Raw genomic sequence first — 16,446 nt, 5'->3', positions numbered from 1 at the left:
GTAGCAGTAATGATGGCAGTAGCAACAGTAGTAACTTAGCAAGAACAATATATGATAAATTCGTAGGCATTGGTTCGGTGACTTGTTGGGTGATATTCATCATGAGACAGTTATAACCTAGGGTGATACGACACTAGCTCCAGTTCATAAATATAATGTAGGCATGTATTCCGTAAATAGTCATACGTGCTTATGGAAAGAACTTGCATGACATCTTTTTTCCTACCCTCCCGTGGCAGCGGGGTCCTATTGGAAACTAAGGGATATTAAGGCCTCCTTTTAATAGAGAACCGAAACAAAGCATTAGCACACGGTGAATACTTGAACTCCTCAAACTATGGTCATCACCGGGAGTGGTCCCGACTATTGTCACTCCGGGGTTGCCGGATCATAACACGTAGTAGGTGACTATAACTTGCAAGATCGGATCTAGAACATGGATATAATGGTGATAACTTAAACGGTTTAGATTTGAAATCATGGCACCCGGGCCCAAAGTGACAAGCATTAAGCATGGCAAAGTCATAGAACATCAATCTCAGAACATAGTGGATACTAGGGATCAAGCCCTAACAAAACTAACTCGATTACATGATGAATCTCATCCAACTCCTCACCGACCAGCAAGCCTATGAAGGAATTACTCACTCCCGGTGGGGAGCATCATGGAATTGGCGATGGAGATATCCCCCTCTCCGGAGCCCCAAACGGACTCTAGATCTGCCCTCCCGAGGAAGAACAGGGCTTGGCAGCGGCTCCATCTCGTGAAACACGATAATTCTTTATCTCTGATTTTTTTCTGGAAATATGGGATTTTATAGCGTCGGTTTGAGGGTCAGCGGGGCCACCAGGTGGGCAGCACCCACCAAGGTGCGCCTAGAGGGCTGGCGCCCCCTGGTGGGTTGTGCCCACCCAGGTGCCCCCCTCAGGTCCATCCGGGCTCCAGAAATTCTCTTATTTTATATAAAAAATCCTTGCAAAGTTTCGTTCCATTCCGAGAACTTTTATTTCTGCACAAAAATAACACCATGGTAGTTCTGCTGAAAACAGCGTCAGTCCGGGGTTAGTTTCATTCAAATCATGCAAATTAGAGTCCAAAACAAGAGGAGAAGCGTTAGGAAAAGTAGATATGTTGGAGACGTATCAACTCCCCCAAGCTTAAACATTTGCTTGTCCTCAAGCAATTCAGTTGATAAACTAAAAGTGAAAAAGAAAAACTTTTACAAACTCTCTTGCTCGTGTTTCATATATAAGCTTAAACAACACCCAGGTTTTCAGCAAGGATTATAACTAACCATGTCGACAATAACTCTTAAAAATTATATTAACTCATATCAATGACATAAACAACTAGAGAGCAATAATAAGATATCTCAAATAGCAACACGTTGTCAAAACAACCGTGATATAATATGATAATAGTGGTATCTCGCTAGCCCTTTCTGAGACCGCAAAACATAAATGCAGAGCACCCCCAAAGTTCAAGCAACGACTAAACATTTTAATTCATGGTAGAAAAGATCCAGTCATGATGCACCCAACATTAGCTATACACAATGCATCAGCATGACAACAGTGCTCTTAGGTTCGGGCGCTTGTTTGAGAAGGTGATGACACAACATAAAAGTAAATAGATAGTCCCTTCATAGAGGGAAGCAGTGGTTTGCAGAGGTGCCAGAGCTCAAGTTTTAAAACAGAGGTAAATGATATTTTGAGACATGCACCCTTCTCATCCACTTCACGACCATTAGTTATCAATATCTTCCATGCTAAGCATGCTAGTGGCGGTTCCCAAGCGGAAAGGTAAAGGTTATGACTCCATTGGGAGTTTTTGTTTGATTATTTGTAAGCTCTTTTCTTTTTGCAGTTTGCGACTGGGCATCCCTATTACCGCCCTTTTTCTCGTGTGATGGCGAGTGAATAAACACTCAACCTGAGAATAACCCTCTTAGCATGGAAGATACCGACCACCTTCTGTCATTCCATGAATGATCCAGGCACACAAAAAGGATACTTATTTGAAGTTTTTAGAGGTGGCACATGCAAATTTACTTAGGACGGCAGGGTAATACCGCATATAGGTAGGTATGGTGGACTCATCTGGAATAACTTCAGTTTTAGATTTTTGATGTACAAGCAGAGTTCCACTTAGTACAGGCGAAGGGTAGCAAATAGGTTGAGAAGCGGTCAGCTAGAGAGCAACAACGGTCATGAACATGCATTATGCATAAGTAACATTGGATACTAGCATGAGTAGGATATGAACACCATGAACATAAATATCATAGAGCCTATGTTGGTTTTGATTCAACTACATGCATGAACATGTGCCAGGTCAAGCCACTCGAACATTCAGAGGAGGATACCATATCATCATACTACATCACAATCATTTTATCGCAATGTTGATATCCAAGATAAGTCATTATTCACTCCTAGCTACTTATGCATGGCATGAGAAACTATAATCTCTAATTGTCATTGCAAACATGTTTGATCATAATAGGCTGAAACGTGGATACTAGGTTAAACATATTTACAAAAAAAGAACAAGTCGAGTTCATACCCGTTTCTCTCTGCCACGACCAGTTCATCTAATATCGTCATTATTGCCTTTCACTTGCACGACCAAACGATTAAAAATAATAATAGTGCAAGAGTGTCGTGGACTAAGCTGGAATCTGCAAACATTTATTCAAGAGGAGAAGACAAGGTGATATGGGCTCTTTCTTAGATCAACATAATGCAAATGAGAGTCACTCAATATTTTCATCGTGGTCTTCTCCTCGGTATGACTCCATAAAAGAAAAACAAATTCAGAGAAACACAATGAAAGTTTTTGGTTTTTCGAAAGCAAGCAAACGAAAAAGGGAAAAGCAAAAACGAGAAAAACTATTTACACGGGAAAGCTCCCAACAAGTAAAAGAAGAACAAGGAAATCTTTTTGGGTTTTCTTTTTAGTGCTACAACAATTTAAACTAGGAAGAAAAATCAAAAAGAAGTAAGAACCATATTTTTGGGATTTTCACAAAGTTTTTCAAACACACAAGAAGAAAGCGAGAAAAATAATTTAAGCATGGATGATACAATGAAAAAGTGTGGACACCGACAACTGGAATGAAATGTGTGAACATGAATGTAATGTCGGTGGGTATACGTACTCCCCCAAGCTTAGACTTTTGGCCTAGCTTGGTAATCAGTCGGTAGCCTGGATGGTTGGCGTGGTAGCTCACGGAGGCCCTCAGTGCTGATGCCTCAGCCCGCCGTGCTGCCTCCACTGCTGCATTGTGAGCTCGAGCCTCGCTCTCCAGACAAAATATCTTCCTCTGGTGTGATAGTCAAAAAGAGCAGGCGCAGGCAAATATGTGTGCACAACAGAAGTTTGGTTAAAGGACAGATTATAAGTGAAGTCATGAATTTTCCCCTTGAGGATCTTATGACTTTGTAAAGCCTCAAAATCTAAATATTGCGTGGGTAGGATAGGGTCAAAGGGCAAAGGTGAAACGCCCAGCTCTGGTGGTAAATGTGTGGCATAAATTCTGCCATAGAATAGCCACTACTAGAGTTATGCTGCAGTCTGCGTGCTACAATCGTTGCAAGATTATAAACCTTTTCACCGATGAGAGCGGCACGTATGAGGCTCAAGTCTGGAGCACAAAGTGTATTACAGTCTTGCTTGCCTACTATGCATTTTCCATTGAATAATGCAAAGTACTGAATTGCAAGAAAATGTATGCTCTTTATTCTACCATGTGCCACTCCCCTAGTTTCACCAAAGCAAAGGCTAGTTAAGAATAACTCAAACTAAAATCTAGGGGGCTCATCGAGTAAATCTTGAAATCGGATTTTGCAGAGGTGAGCATACCTTTCTAGAGAAATGGTATATGGATTACCATAAAGTTTAAAAGACACCCTAGACTCACGAGGAAAGAATTTAAATTCTTCGACAAATGATTCGGTGAGGATGAGGCGTTGGTCGCACTTATCTGAAATGTAGGGACCGAGTTCGACATTGTGAACTAATTGCTCAAATTCCTCCTTAATACCAACTCTCGCCATGTAATCGTCGCATGGCCATAAGCAAGTTTTGGTTGTGGCACTTCAAATGTTTTTTTTGCTTGGCTCTCCATAGGACCGGCGAACGGAGCTGCTACTAGAGTATGCCTCTGAGGATCTCCTCCTCGAAGAACTCATTCCAAAGAAGTTCATTATGTTTGCGTACAATTTTTAAAAAAATCTGGTCATGAAAAATTTATTAACAAAACTTCACAAAATTGATAGCAACTACTCATAGGGATGTATAGAGGCCATAGCAAGCATTCAAACTACTTAGAACTCTAAGAATTCAACATGCAAGCTCATCTACAACAGTACCAAGAGTAGCTAATTATTCTAAATATAAACCACTAAAAGAAAAACTAATTGGACACATGGAGGAGTCACATACCAAGCAACAAATCCCCGAAACAGTTTCGGAAACGGAGCTTCGAGCAAAGAGATCGAAATCCGCGGTTTCGGAGGCAAGAACGCGAGAGAGTGTGTGTTGGTGATTTTTTCTGGGTGAATGGAGTGGTGTGGGAGGAAGAAGTAAGTGAGGGGGCCCACCAGGTGGGCAGCACCCACCAAGGCATGCCTGGGGGTGCTGGAACGCCCAGGTGGATTGTGCCCACCTGGTGCACCTCCCTCAGGTATTATTTGCACCAGAAATTCATAAATATTCAAAAAAAATCATATCAGGTTTTCAGAGCATTCTGAGAACTTTTGTTTTTGGGTCATTTTTATTGCACGGGAAATTCAGAAAACAGGCAAAGCATGGCATTTTATTTATTTAACTAATAAAAAAAGATAACAAAAGGTAGGGACCGAAGGTAGTGCTTACTAAATTCATCAACTTCATACCTCTCAAAAATGATCCATTAATAAGGTTGATCAAGTCTTATTAACAACCACTTTCAATTAGCATGAAACCGAAGAACTATCGTAAACCACTAAGTTACCTCAATGGGGATATGAATGTCCCTAATAATAAGCATTTCATATTTCTTTTTGACGGTAGGTAGAGGTAGTTGAAAACTTCCAATAGTGATTGTCCGAGATTTTTCAATAACATTGATACCATTCACTTGGAATTGTTTCTTCGGAAAGTGCACCGTATGCTCATTACCATTGACATGAAAAGTGACCTTGCTTTTATTGCAATCAATAACAACCCCTGCGGTATTCAAGAAGGGTCTACCAAGGATAATCGACATGTTTTCATCCTCGGGCATCTCAAGTATAACAAAGTCAGTCAAAATAGTAACATTAGCAACAACAACGGGCACATCCTCACAAATACCGATAGGTATGGCAGTCGATTTATCAGCCATTTGCAATGATATTTTAGTAGGTGTGAGTTTATTCAAATAAAGTCTTTTATATAAAGAGAAAGGTATAACACTAACACCAGCTCCCAAATCACATAAAGCAGTTTTCACATAGTTTCCTTTAGTGGAGCAAGGTATAGTTGGTATTCCCGGATCTCCAAGTTTTTTAGGTACTCCATCTTTGAAAGTGTAACTAGCAAGCATAGTGGAGATTTCAGCTTTCGGTAATTTTCTCTTAATAGTGATGATGTCTTTCATGTACTTTGCATAAGGAGGCATTTTCAAGATATCAGTCAAGCGAGTGCACAAAAAGACTGGCCTAATCATTTCAGCAAAGCGTTCAAATTCTTCATCATCTTTCTTTTTAGTTGACTTAGGTGGAAAGGGCATAGGCTTTTGAACCCATGGTTCTCTTTCCTTTCCATGTTTTCTAGCAACAAAGTCTTTTTTATCATAACTTTTATTCTTAGGTTGTGGGTTATCAAGATCAATAGCTGGCCCTATCTCAACATTATTATTTGGTTCTTTATCATTAGGTTGAGTGTTTTCATGAACCTCATCATTATCTTTTTCATTATCAGAAGGTGAGTGCTCATTACCAAATTGAGTTTCAGCATCAGAGATAGAAAGTTCATTATCAAGATCAGGAGACTAGAAGCAGGCAAAGTCTTATCATTTTTCTTCTTCTTTTTCTTTTTAGAAGAACTAGGTGTAGTGGTGTTGTTCCTTTGAGAATCTTGTTCAATTCTCTTTGGGTGTCCCTCGGGATAAAGTGGTTCCTGAGTCATTTTACCTCCTCTAGTTACTACTCTAACAGCAAAGTCACTTATATTATTGTTCATTTCATCAAGTAACTCTCTTTTAGATTTAACAACTTGTTCTAATTGAGTTTGAACCATAGAGGCATGTTTTCCTACACCTCTAACATCATTTGTGATTCTAAATAACAAGTCACTTAAGCGAGCAATCATATCAGAGTTGTATTTCAATTGTTTCATAACATTTTCATTAAAGTGATCTTGCTTTCTAATGTAATTATCAAACTCATAAAGGCATTGACTAGGATGTTTATTATGAGGATCATCACTACCATTGAATTTCATTAAAGATTTTACCTCTACCACCTTGGGTGGCGGTGGTGCTTCAAGCCCATGTTTTTCTTTGATAGGTGGTAAATTTTTAATATCCTCGGCCTTAATACCTTTTTCCTTCATAGATTTCTTTGCCTCTTGCATATCTTCAGGACTGAGATATAAGGTACCCCTCTTCTTCTGAGTGGGTTTAATAGGTGTTTCAGGAGGAGTCCAATCATCATAATTTTCCAATATGTTATTCAATAATCCCTCAGCTTGCTCAATAGTTTGTTCCCTGAAAACACAACCAGCACAACTATCTAGGAAGTCCCTAGAAGCATCGGTTAGTCCATTATAGAAGATATTAAGTATTTCATTTTTCTTAGGAGGATGATCAGGCAAAGCATTAAGCATTTGGAGAAGCCTCCCCCAACATTGTGGGAGACTCTCTTCTTCAATTTGCACAAAGTTAAGTATTTCCTGCAAGGCAGCTTGTTTCTTATGAGTAGGGAAATATTTTTCAGGGAAGTAATAGATCATATCCCGGGGACTACGCACACAACCAGGAGCAAGAGTATTGTACCAAGCTTTAGCATCACCCTTTAATGAGAACAAAAATAACTTGAGAATATAGTAATAGAGAATCTTCTCATCATGAGCAAAAAGGGTGGCTATATCATTCAACTTAGTAAGATGTGCCACAACAGTTTCAGTTTCATAACCATGGAAAGGATCTGATTCAACCAAAGTAATTAACTCAGGGTCGACGGAGAATTCATAATCCTTATCGGCAATAACAATATGTGAAGTAGCAAACTCAGGATCACATTTCATTTTAGCATTCAGAGATCTTTCTTTATACTTGCACAATAATTTCTCTAGATCATCTCTATCCTTACAAGCAAGAATATCTCTAGTTGCCTCCTCACTCATAGTATAACCTTCCGGTACTTTTGGCAATTCATATCTAGGAGGACTAGTTCTAGTAGGTGTTTCAGTATTTTCAGTTTCAAGTTCATCATCAGATTCAACAATATCATGTTGTCTTACTTTAGCAATTTGTTCATCAAGAATTTCACCTAGTGGCACATCATCATCAAGCAAGGTACTAGCATCATCATGAGTAGCATTCATAGCATAAGTAGCATCATCAATAACTTGCGACATATCAGAATTAATAGCATGTTGTGGTGTTGCAAGTTTACTTATAACAGAAGGTGAATCTAAAGCAGAATTGGATGGCAGTTCCTTACCTCCCCTCATCTTTGAGGGAAAATTAGTAGTCTTAGCATCCTTCAGATTCTTCATAGTGATAATATGATAATAATCCCAAGTGACTCAACAAATATAGCTATGCTCACCCGTAACGACGCCAGAAAAGGTCTTGATAACCCACAAGTATAGCGGATCGTAACAGTTTTCGAGGGTAGAGTATTCAACCCAAATTTATAGATTCGACACAAGGAGAGCCAAAGAATATTTGAAGGTATTGGCAGCTGAGTTGTTAATTCAACCACACCTGGAGATTAATTATCTACAACAAAGTGAATAGTAGCACAGTAGTATGATAGTTTTGATGATAGTAGCAACAGTAATAGTAACGGTAACAGTGATAGCAGTGATATTGTAGCAGTAACGATGGTAGTAGCAACAGTAGTAACTTAGCAAGAACAATATATGATAAATTCATAGGCACTAGATTGGTGACTCGTTGGATGATATTCATCATGAGACAGTTATAACCTAGGGCGATAGTGCACTAGCTCCAGTTCATAAATATAATGTAGGCATGTATTCCCTAAATAGTCATACGTGCTTATGGAAAGAACTTGCATGACATCTTTTGTCCTACCCTCCCGTGGCAGCGGGGTCCTATTGGAAACTAAGGGATATTAAGGCCTCCTTTTAATAGAGAACCAGAACAAAGCATTAGCACACGGTGAATACATGAACTCCTCAAACTACGATCATCACCGGGAGTGGTCCCGACTATTGTCACTCCGGGGTTGCCGGATCATAACACGTAGTAGGTGACTATAACTTGCAAGATCGGATCTAGAACATGGATATAATGGTGATAACATAAACGGTTCAGATTTGAAATCATGGCACCCAGGCCCAAAGTGACAAGCATTAAGCATTGCAAAGTCATAGCAACATCAATCTCAGAACATAGTGGATACTAGGGATCAAGCCCTAATAAAACTAACTCGATTACATGATGAATCTCATCCAACTCCTCACCGACCAGCGAGCCTACGAAGGAATTACTCACTCCCGGTGGGGAGCATCATGGAATTGGCGATGGAGATGTGTTGGTGATGACGAAGATCGAAGATCCCCCTCTCCGGAGCCCCAAACGGACTCCAGATTTGCCCTCCCGAGGAAGAATAGGGCTTGGCGGCGTCTCCGTCTCGTGAAACATGATAATTCTTTCTCTTTGATTTTTTCTGAAAATATGGGATTTAATAGTGTCGGTAGGGTCAGCAGGGCCACCAGGTGGGCAGCACCCACCAAGGCACGCCTGGGGAGCTGGCGCGCCCTGGTGGGTTCTGCCCACTCCGGTGCCCACCTCAGGTCCATCCTGGCTCCAAAAATTCTCTTATTTGATATAAAAAATCCTCGCAAAGTTTCGTTCCATTCCGAGAACTTTTATTTCTGCACAAAAATAACACCATGGTAGTTCTGTTGAAAACAACGTCAGTCCGGGGTTAGTTTCATTCAATCATGCAAATTAGAGTCCAAAACAAGAGGAAAAGCGTTAGGAAAAGTAGATACGTTGGAGAAGTATCAAGAACCCGGCCACACCTCAGCTAACAGAGATGTTGGTCCCGGCGCCCTGCCACAAAGGTCATTCGGACGCAGTGTCCGGAGAAAATGAAGCCCGCTCTTCCCGTGAGGAAGACGAGGAGGAAGAGGAGGAGGAGGTGGAAAGCGAATCCCCTCATAAGGGGCGTAGAAGAAGAGGGCGGCCTTCAAAGACCCGAAGGGGAAGGCGCCCAAAAGAGGGAAGGTGACCCTTCCGGATAGTTCGGACTCAGATTCTGAACTAGTCCCCAAGAGACCTCCCAGGGTGAAGCCCCTGGCTGAATCGTAAGTATTGAGAAACTTACTCATTTATCTTCGGTCTACCTGTTTTCATTATATAAGTTATTTTGCCATGTGCCTTTCTGCCCTCCCTGTGAGCTCCCGCACACTCCGTTATCGGAGGGGAACTCTCTGCCGCCCGAGATGGCAGAGAGCGAGACGCCTCCACGAGCCCCCTCGCCTATTACCATGGACGACACCAAGGTGTTGTCCCGAAGGACATCTCCTGGTCGAGGGGGTGCGAACGAGGCTATCGAGAAAGTGCCTGAGGTTAATACCTCGGTCGCCGAAGACCTAGGAGAGGCGACCCCTATGACAACCGATGGCGGGGACCCCCAACAATCCGGGCCCCAGCCGGACACCATTCTGGAGACCAATGTGGCTCCGGGATCGGGTGAGCAACCCCCTTTGAAAGAGGGGGAGGAGCATTAGCTCCATCGACGACCTCCACCAATCCGGGGGCGCCCAAAGCTCTAGAGGAAGCACTGCGACGTGATTCCATCGTGGAGGAGCACCGTACCCTGATGGATGCGATCGTGGGGAAGGCTCAGTATGCAAAAAGCAGACTGAACGAAGCTTTCACCAGCCTACTGATAGGCTTTGAGGTATGCGATGTAATGTTCTAAAAACTTTTCATATAGAGGAATATACCTGTGTACAGACCGTAGCCACTGAGGCTTTGTCCGGTTTTTGAAAGAAACCGAACAGAGGATCCATATAGTATTCGGGAATGTTAACATGTTGCTCTGTTTTTGTGTCAGGCTTACCAGTTGGCGGCAACCGCCCAGGCCGCAGAAGTTTCCGAACTCAATCGGAAACTTTAGGTGGCTGATGAGGAGATTGACTACATTAACAAGCGGTTCGATGAAACGCAGGGTATGCGTATAATGCTTTAAAAGTTTAATTTTATATCAGAAGTGATATGCATATTTTGAGATTAGCTCATGGAATGCTTTTGATTATGATCACAGTTGGCACGACCTAGGTTGAGACCCTCAAAGGCGCCCTCGCACAGGCCTAGAAAGAGGTGGAGGCGAATAAGGCAGCCGCTGAGAAAGCGGTTGCTGAACTGGAGGCCGAGTAGGTTGCCCGCCGCCAACATGAAGCTCGAGTGGCCGATGTCGAGCAGGAGCTGAAGGATGCCATCAGCAAGTGCGAGACTTTAGAACATAAGACTTCAGCCCAGTCCTCCGAGCTTGCCAAGGCTCTCCGTGATGCCAAAGAGGCGTGGAGCGAGTCCCGGAGTGCCCTGAAGAGATCTAGCAAGCGAGGCAGATAGCGACTAGTAAGGCCTTTCTTTTGCAAAGTATCTTCAGAGGTCAGAGGTACGCTTTGCTCACACGAGTGTGGAGTTCTCTAGGTGCGTTTGCGGATCTTCCGAAGAGTGTCGCCGATGCCGCACATTTCTTCCGAGCCCAGGAGGGGAACTCGATGGAGAAGTTGCTCTGGTCGCAATACCTTGCGCCGGAACACCCACCACTTCTGAACGACCAGCTGAAACAGCTGACGAAGCTTCATAGGGTGGCTAGCCTGGCCATGAAGGATTAAATAGTCCAACTCTGGCCGGCCGAGCCGGTTCCTAGCAGTTACTTCAGCCTGGTTAAGCGGCTTACCGATGCGCGGCCCCAGATTAATGCTATAAAGCATTCGGCCTGCATAGAGGGTGCCCGGATGGCCTTCGCCCGCGTTAAGATGCAATGGGAGAAGATGAAGGCCACTGATGTGGCGACCGCAGGCCCGCCCGAAGGCAAAGATCATCGGAAGCTGGAGAGGTACTTTGACGACGTCCTAGAAGAGGGCCCGAATAGTAGAGGGCCAATGTTCTAAGGACGTTATATTTGATTAGGTGTGTTCGGATGTAAAAAACTATGTTATGAACCCATGCGTGTAATATATCTATGTTTGCACCTTTTGTTTCAAGCGATTTTTTCTTCCTGTGCGGTCGTTTTGTATTTCTGAAAGTTGCTAGTCGTCGGCTTCAGCCCCCATGTAGATGCTACAAGGGTGTTCGGTATAACGCGTGACCACGCTTTATCCAACGTCTTGGTCCATAAAGGAGGTGCTCGTGAGGTGAACCAGGCAATTAGACTGTGCGGCTTTATTACTTTCACTTAGCCATAGGAGTTTGACTGTGGAGCTAAGTACTAGCCCCTAGTGCGTGCGCGGCTATCCGGACTATGGTGCCTTCCACACGGCTGGACGAACACCAGCCCCTCATATAACACGGAATGAATCACTAATGATTTGTAGTATAAAACTAAGTTGCTGAATCACCGACCAGCTCTTGCGTTATCATGACAGTCAGTTTTCGGCTTTCTCTAGTGTGGTATTTGACCAGACGAACCAGAAATACAATCGTAGTAGTTCTCCCTTTACTACCTTAGCCGAACTAGTGGAATTAAGGTGGTAAGCACAGGAGCCGGGCAACCCAACTATAGACCAAAGACATGATTCGGAGCCAATGCATATAATGCAATATCCGGGACACCGAAGAGTACCCTATAGGTGTCCGGACTTGAAAAGGTGCGGAGCTGAATACAACCCTTGGTGTTAAGGCCAGACTAAAGCACGTACGGCGGTCTGAAGTAAGGAGGGAATACAGATGAAATAAATCAGTACCTAACAAAAGTGGTGATCAACTATTTCCTTTATACCCTGATTAATATGTCGAGACGTGTTATTACAAATAATGTCATAAATATCAAGGCCATTTTATATGTCGAGAGTTTACAGAAGGGAAAGTTTTACACAGGGCCTAAAAGTAGTGGTTTGATGATCCCAATGATGCCCTGCCGCACGTCTGCGTCGTTTCTCCTTGATGAGGAATCCGTTGAGAGGAGGAGTCGATGGCCATCTGCAAGAAAGAAGGACCTAGAAAAGAGCCCTTGTACGACCATAAAGTAGGCATGTTTTAACAAACCTGCAGTGGGAAAAATGTTAAGGTCTGAATAGGGTCAAGCCGTACTATAGACCTTTTCTGTGGTGTGCATCCGGCACTGCCCAAGGTGTTTGAAGTGCATAATTATGTATGCGCGGTATGTATGCCGCGACCTTATGGGGCAATCGGCGGAGGCTAAACTGCTATTCAAGCTCCAGATCTGCCGAGCTGTCGCTCTGTAATGTGGATCGGACTCGCTTAGCGGTGTCTGATAACTCACAAGTATAGGGGGTCAATTGTAGCTCTTTTTGATAAGTAAGAGTGTCGAACCCAACGAGGAGCAGAAGGAAATGACAAGTAGCTTTCAGTAAGGTAATGTTTGCAAGTGCTGGAACTGTAAGTAGTGAGTAGTTTGATAGCAAGATAATTTGTAACGAGCAAGTAACAATAGTAATAATAAGTATGCAGCAAGGTAGCCCAATCCTTTTTAGACAAAGGACAGGCCAAAACGGTCTCTTATAACAAGCAAAGCGTTCTTGAGGGTACACGAGAATTTCATCTAGTTACTTTCGTCATATTGGTTTGATTTGTGTTAGCTACTTTGATAATTTGATATGTGGGTGGACCGGTGCTTAGGTGTTGTTCTTACTTAAACACACCTCCTACTTATGATTAACCCTCTCGCAAGCATCCGCAACTATGATAAAAGTATTAAGAATAAATTCTAACCATAGCATTAAACTCTAGGATCCAATCGGTCCCTTACGGAATAGTGCATAAACTAGGGTTTAAGTTTCTGTCACTCTCACAACCCACCATCTATTTAATACTCACAATGCATTCCCTTAGGCCCAAATATGGTGAAGTGTCATGTAGTAGACGTTCACATGACACTTCTAAGGGAATCACAACATACATACTATCAAAATATTGAACACTTATCAGATTCACATGATTACTTGCAACATGATTTCTCCTGTGACCTCAAGAACAAAAGTAACTACTCACAAATAATTAACATTCTCATGATCAGAGGGGTATTAAATAGCATAATGGATCTGAACATATAATCTTCCACCAAATAAACCATATAGTAATCAACTACAAGATGTAATCAACACTACTAGTCACCCCCTAGCACCAATCTATAGTTTCGGTAACAAGATTGAATACAAGAGATGAACTAGGGTTTGAGATGAGATGGTGCTAGTGAAGATGTTGATGGAGATTGCCCTCCCCAAGATGGGAGGGTTGTTGGTGATGACGATGACGATGATTTCCCCCTCCGGGAGGGAAGTTCCCCTGGCGGAATCGCTCCGCCGGAGGGCAAAAGTGCTCCTGCCCAAGTTCCGCCTCGAGACGGCGGCGCTTCATCCCGAATGTCCCCCTCTTATTTTTTTTCTAGGTCAAAATGACTTATATACCAGAAGATGGGCACCGGAGGTGGGCCGAGGAGGGCACAACCCACCAGGGCGCGCCTGGGCTCCCTGGCGCGCCCAGGTGGGTTGTGCCCACCTGGTGGGCCCCCTCTGGTAGTTATTTGCTCCAATATTTCTTAAAAATATTCCATAAAAAATTCTCCGTGAGATTTCAGCCCTTTTGGAGTTGTGCAGAATAGGTAGCCTGACGTAGCCTTTTCAGGTCCAGATTTCCAGCTGCCAGAATTCTCCCTCTTGGTGTGTACCTTGCAAACTATGAGAGAAAAGGCATTAGAATTACTCCAAAAAGCATTATTATGGATAAAAACATTATGAATGACATTAAGAAAACATGATGCAAAATGGACGTATCAGTGTCATGGGTCTTAATGACCTATGAGCTATTCGGCTTAATGAGGCCACTCTGAACCTCGGCTGCTAGGGCCGCGGTGTGCTCCTCAGTATGAAGGGAGTGCTCCGTATTTCCATTTACTGTGATGGCGCCACGCGGTCCGGGAATTTTGAGCTTCAAATAAGCATAGTGTGGGACTGCATTAAAGAGGGCTAAAGCAGTTCATCCAAGCAGTGCATAATAACCACTGCGGAAAGGGACAATATCGAAGATCAATTCTTCACTTTGAAAGTTGTATGGAGAGCCTAATACTACTTCCAGTGTTAAGAAGCCCGTGTAGTGGGCCTCCACGCCGGGTATCACTCCTTTAAAGGTAGTGTTACTAGGCTTGATTCTTGACCGGTCAATTCCCATCTTATGGACAGTGTCTTGATAGATCAAGTTGAGGCTGTTGCCGCCATCCATAAGGACTCTAGTGAGATGGTATCTGTCGATGATGGGATCGAGGACCAGGGCCGTCAAACCTCCATGAAGGATACTGGTTGGGTGGTCCATGCGATTAAAGGTGATCGGACAAGCCTACCATGGTTTGAATTTTGGGGCGACAGGCTCTACGGCGTAGACGTCCCTTAATGCGCGCTTGCGCTCCCTCTTGGGGATGTGGGTGACATATATCATGTTCACAGTTTTCACCTTGGGGGAAAACTTTCTCTGTTCCCCTGTGTTCGGAGGGCGGGGCTCATCATCGTCCTCGCTTTGAGGTCCTTTCCCCTTATGTTTTGTATTTAATTTACCGGCCTGTTTAAAAACCCAACAGTTTCTGTTGGTGTGGTTGGTAGGCTTGTCAGGGGTGCCATGAATCTGGCAAGGCCTATCCAGTATTTTATCCAAATTGGATGGACCATCCCTATTTCCTTTGAACGGCTTCTTCCGCTGACCGGGTTTAGAGCCGCTAAATCCGGCATTTACTGCTGTATCCTCGGTTTCTTCGTTGTTGTTTCAACGCTTATTTTTGTTGCGTCGTGGCCTTCCATTGCCATCCCTGGCCTCAGAGGTGCCGGGGTCCCTGGTATTGTTGCTTCTATGAGCCAACCAGCTATCTTCGCCTGCACAGAAGCGGGTCATAAGTGCAGTAAGAGCTGCCATAGTCTTCGGCTTTTCCTGACCGAGGTGTCGGGTGAGCCATTCATCTTGGACACTGTGTTTAAATGCCGCTAAGGCCTTAGCGTCCGGACAGTCGACAATTTGGTTCTTTTTAATTAAGAACTGAGTCCAAAGTTTGCGAGTTGACTCTCCGGGTTGCTGGACTATGTGACTCAGGTCATCAGCGTCCGGTGGCCGGACATAAGTACCCTGAAAGTTGTCCCGAAAAGCGTCCTCTAAGTCCTCCCAGCTGCCAATGGAGTTCTTTGGTAGGCTATTCAACTAGTGACGTGCTGGTCCTTTCAGCTTTAGAGAGAGGTATTTAATGGCGTGGAGATCATCTCCGCGAGCCATGTGAATGTGGAGAAGAAAATCTTCAATCCATACAGCGGGGTCTGTCGTTCCATCGTATGGTTCGATGTTTATGGGTTTAAACCCTTCCGGAAACTGGTGCTGCATTACCTCATTGGTAAAGCACATGGGGTGTGTGGCACCTCTATACCGGGCCACATCACGATGGAGTTCAGATGACATCCGAGTTCGGGGTTGACCCCGGATTTGGTTATGTTTATTGTGCCAGGCCTGATGGCCATCATCTCGTGCTGGACCACGCCCTCTTGATCCGTAGATTGATCGGGTCTGATCGGCTCTGTTGGTCAGGTCCTGACATAGGTCATATGTGTAGCCCGGAGCCGTTGTCTCCTTGCCTCTATGGCAAGGGGGCGCGAGCTGGTATTCAACATAATTGGTCGTTTTGTCCCGTCCACGTGGTGGTCAGTCCGGTTGATTAGCCCAATTGTATCTTGATGGTATTGGCTCAAGGGCCTCGTCGTCGAATTGCTGCAGTAGCATGTGTTTTGGGTAACTCTTTGTTGGGTGCTCGAAGCCGTATTCTTCGGTGGCTAGGACCTTGGTCCATCTGTCATTGAGCGTATCCTATTCATCTTGAAGCTGTTGCTGTTTCTTTTTCAGGCTCCGTGCGATGGCGATGAGCTGTCGCTTGAAGCGTTCTTGTTCGAGGTGTCGACGTCCTGGGAACGGGGGTCCCCAGACTTGCCTGCCTACGGCCTGTATCGTGGCTCACCAGTGGCCCAGTACAGCCTGTCTTCATCAACAAACGCTCAAGACC

At 43.9% G+C, this 16,446-nt stretch overlaps 1 pseudogene; it reads right to left on the bottom strand.

Moving 5' to 3' along the window:
* Positions 1 to 10,463: 10,463 nt before the first annotated feature.
* Positions 10,464 to 16,446, bottom strand: part of LOC119279610 — a 116,759-nt pseudogene continuing 110,776 nt past the window's right edge.

Source organism: Triticum dicoccoides, chromosome 3B (genome assembly GCF_002162155.2).
Source record: "Triticum dicoccoides isolate Atlit2015 ecotype Zavitan chromosome 3B, WEW_v2.0, whole genome shotgun sequence".
NCBI lineage: Eukaryota > Viridiplantae > Streptophyta > Magnoliopsida > Poales > Poaceae > Triticum > Triticum dicoccoides.
Note: the sequence above shows the minus strand (reverse complement) of the source record. Positions and strands in the feature narration are given on the sequence as shown.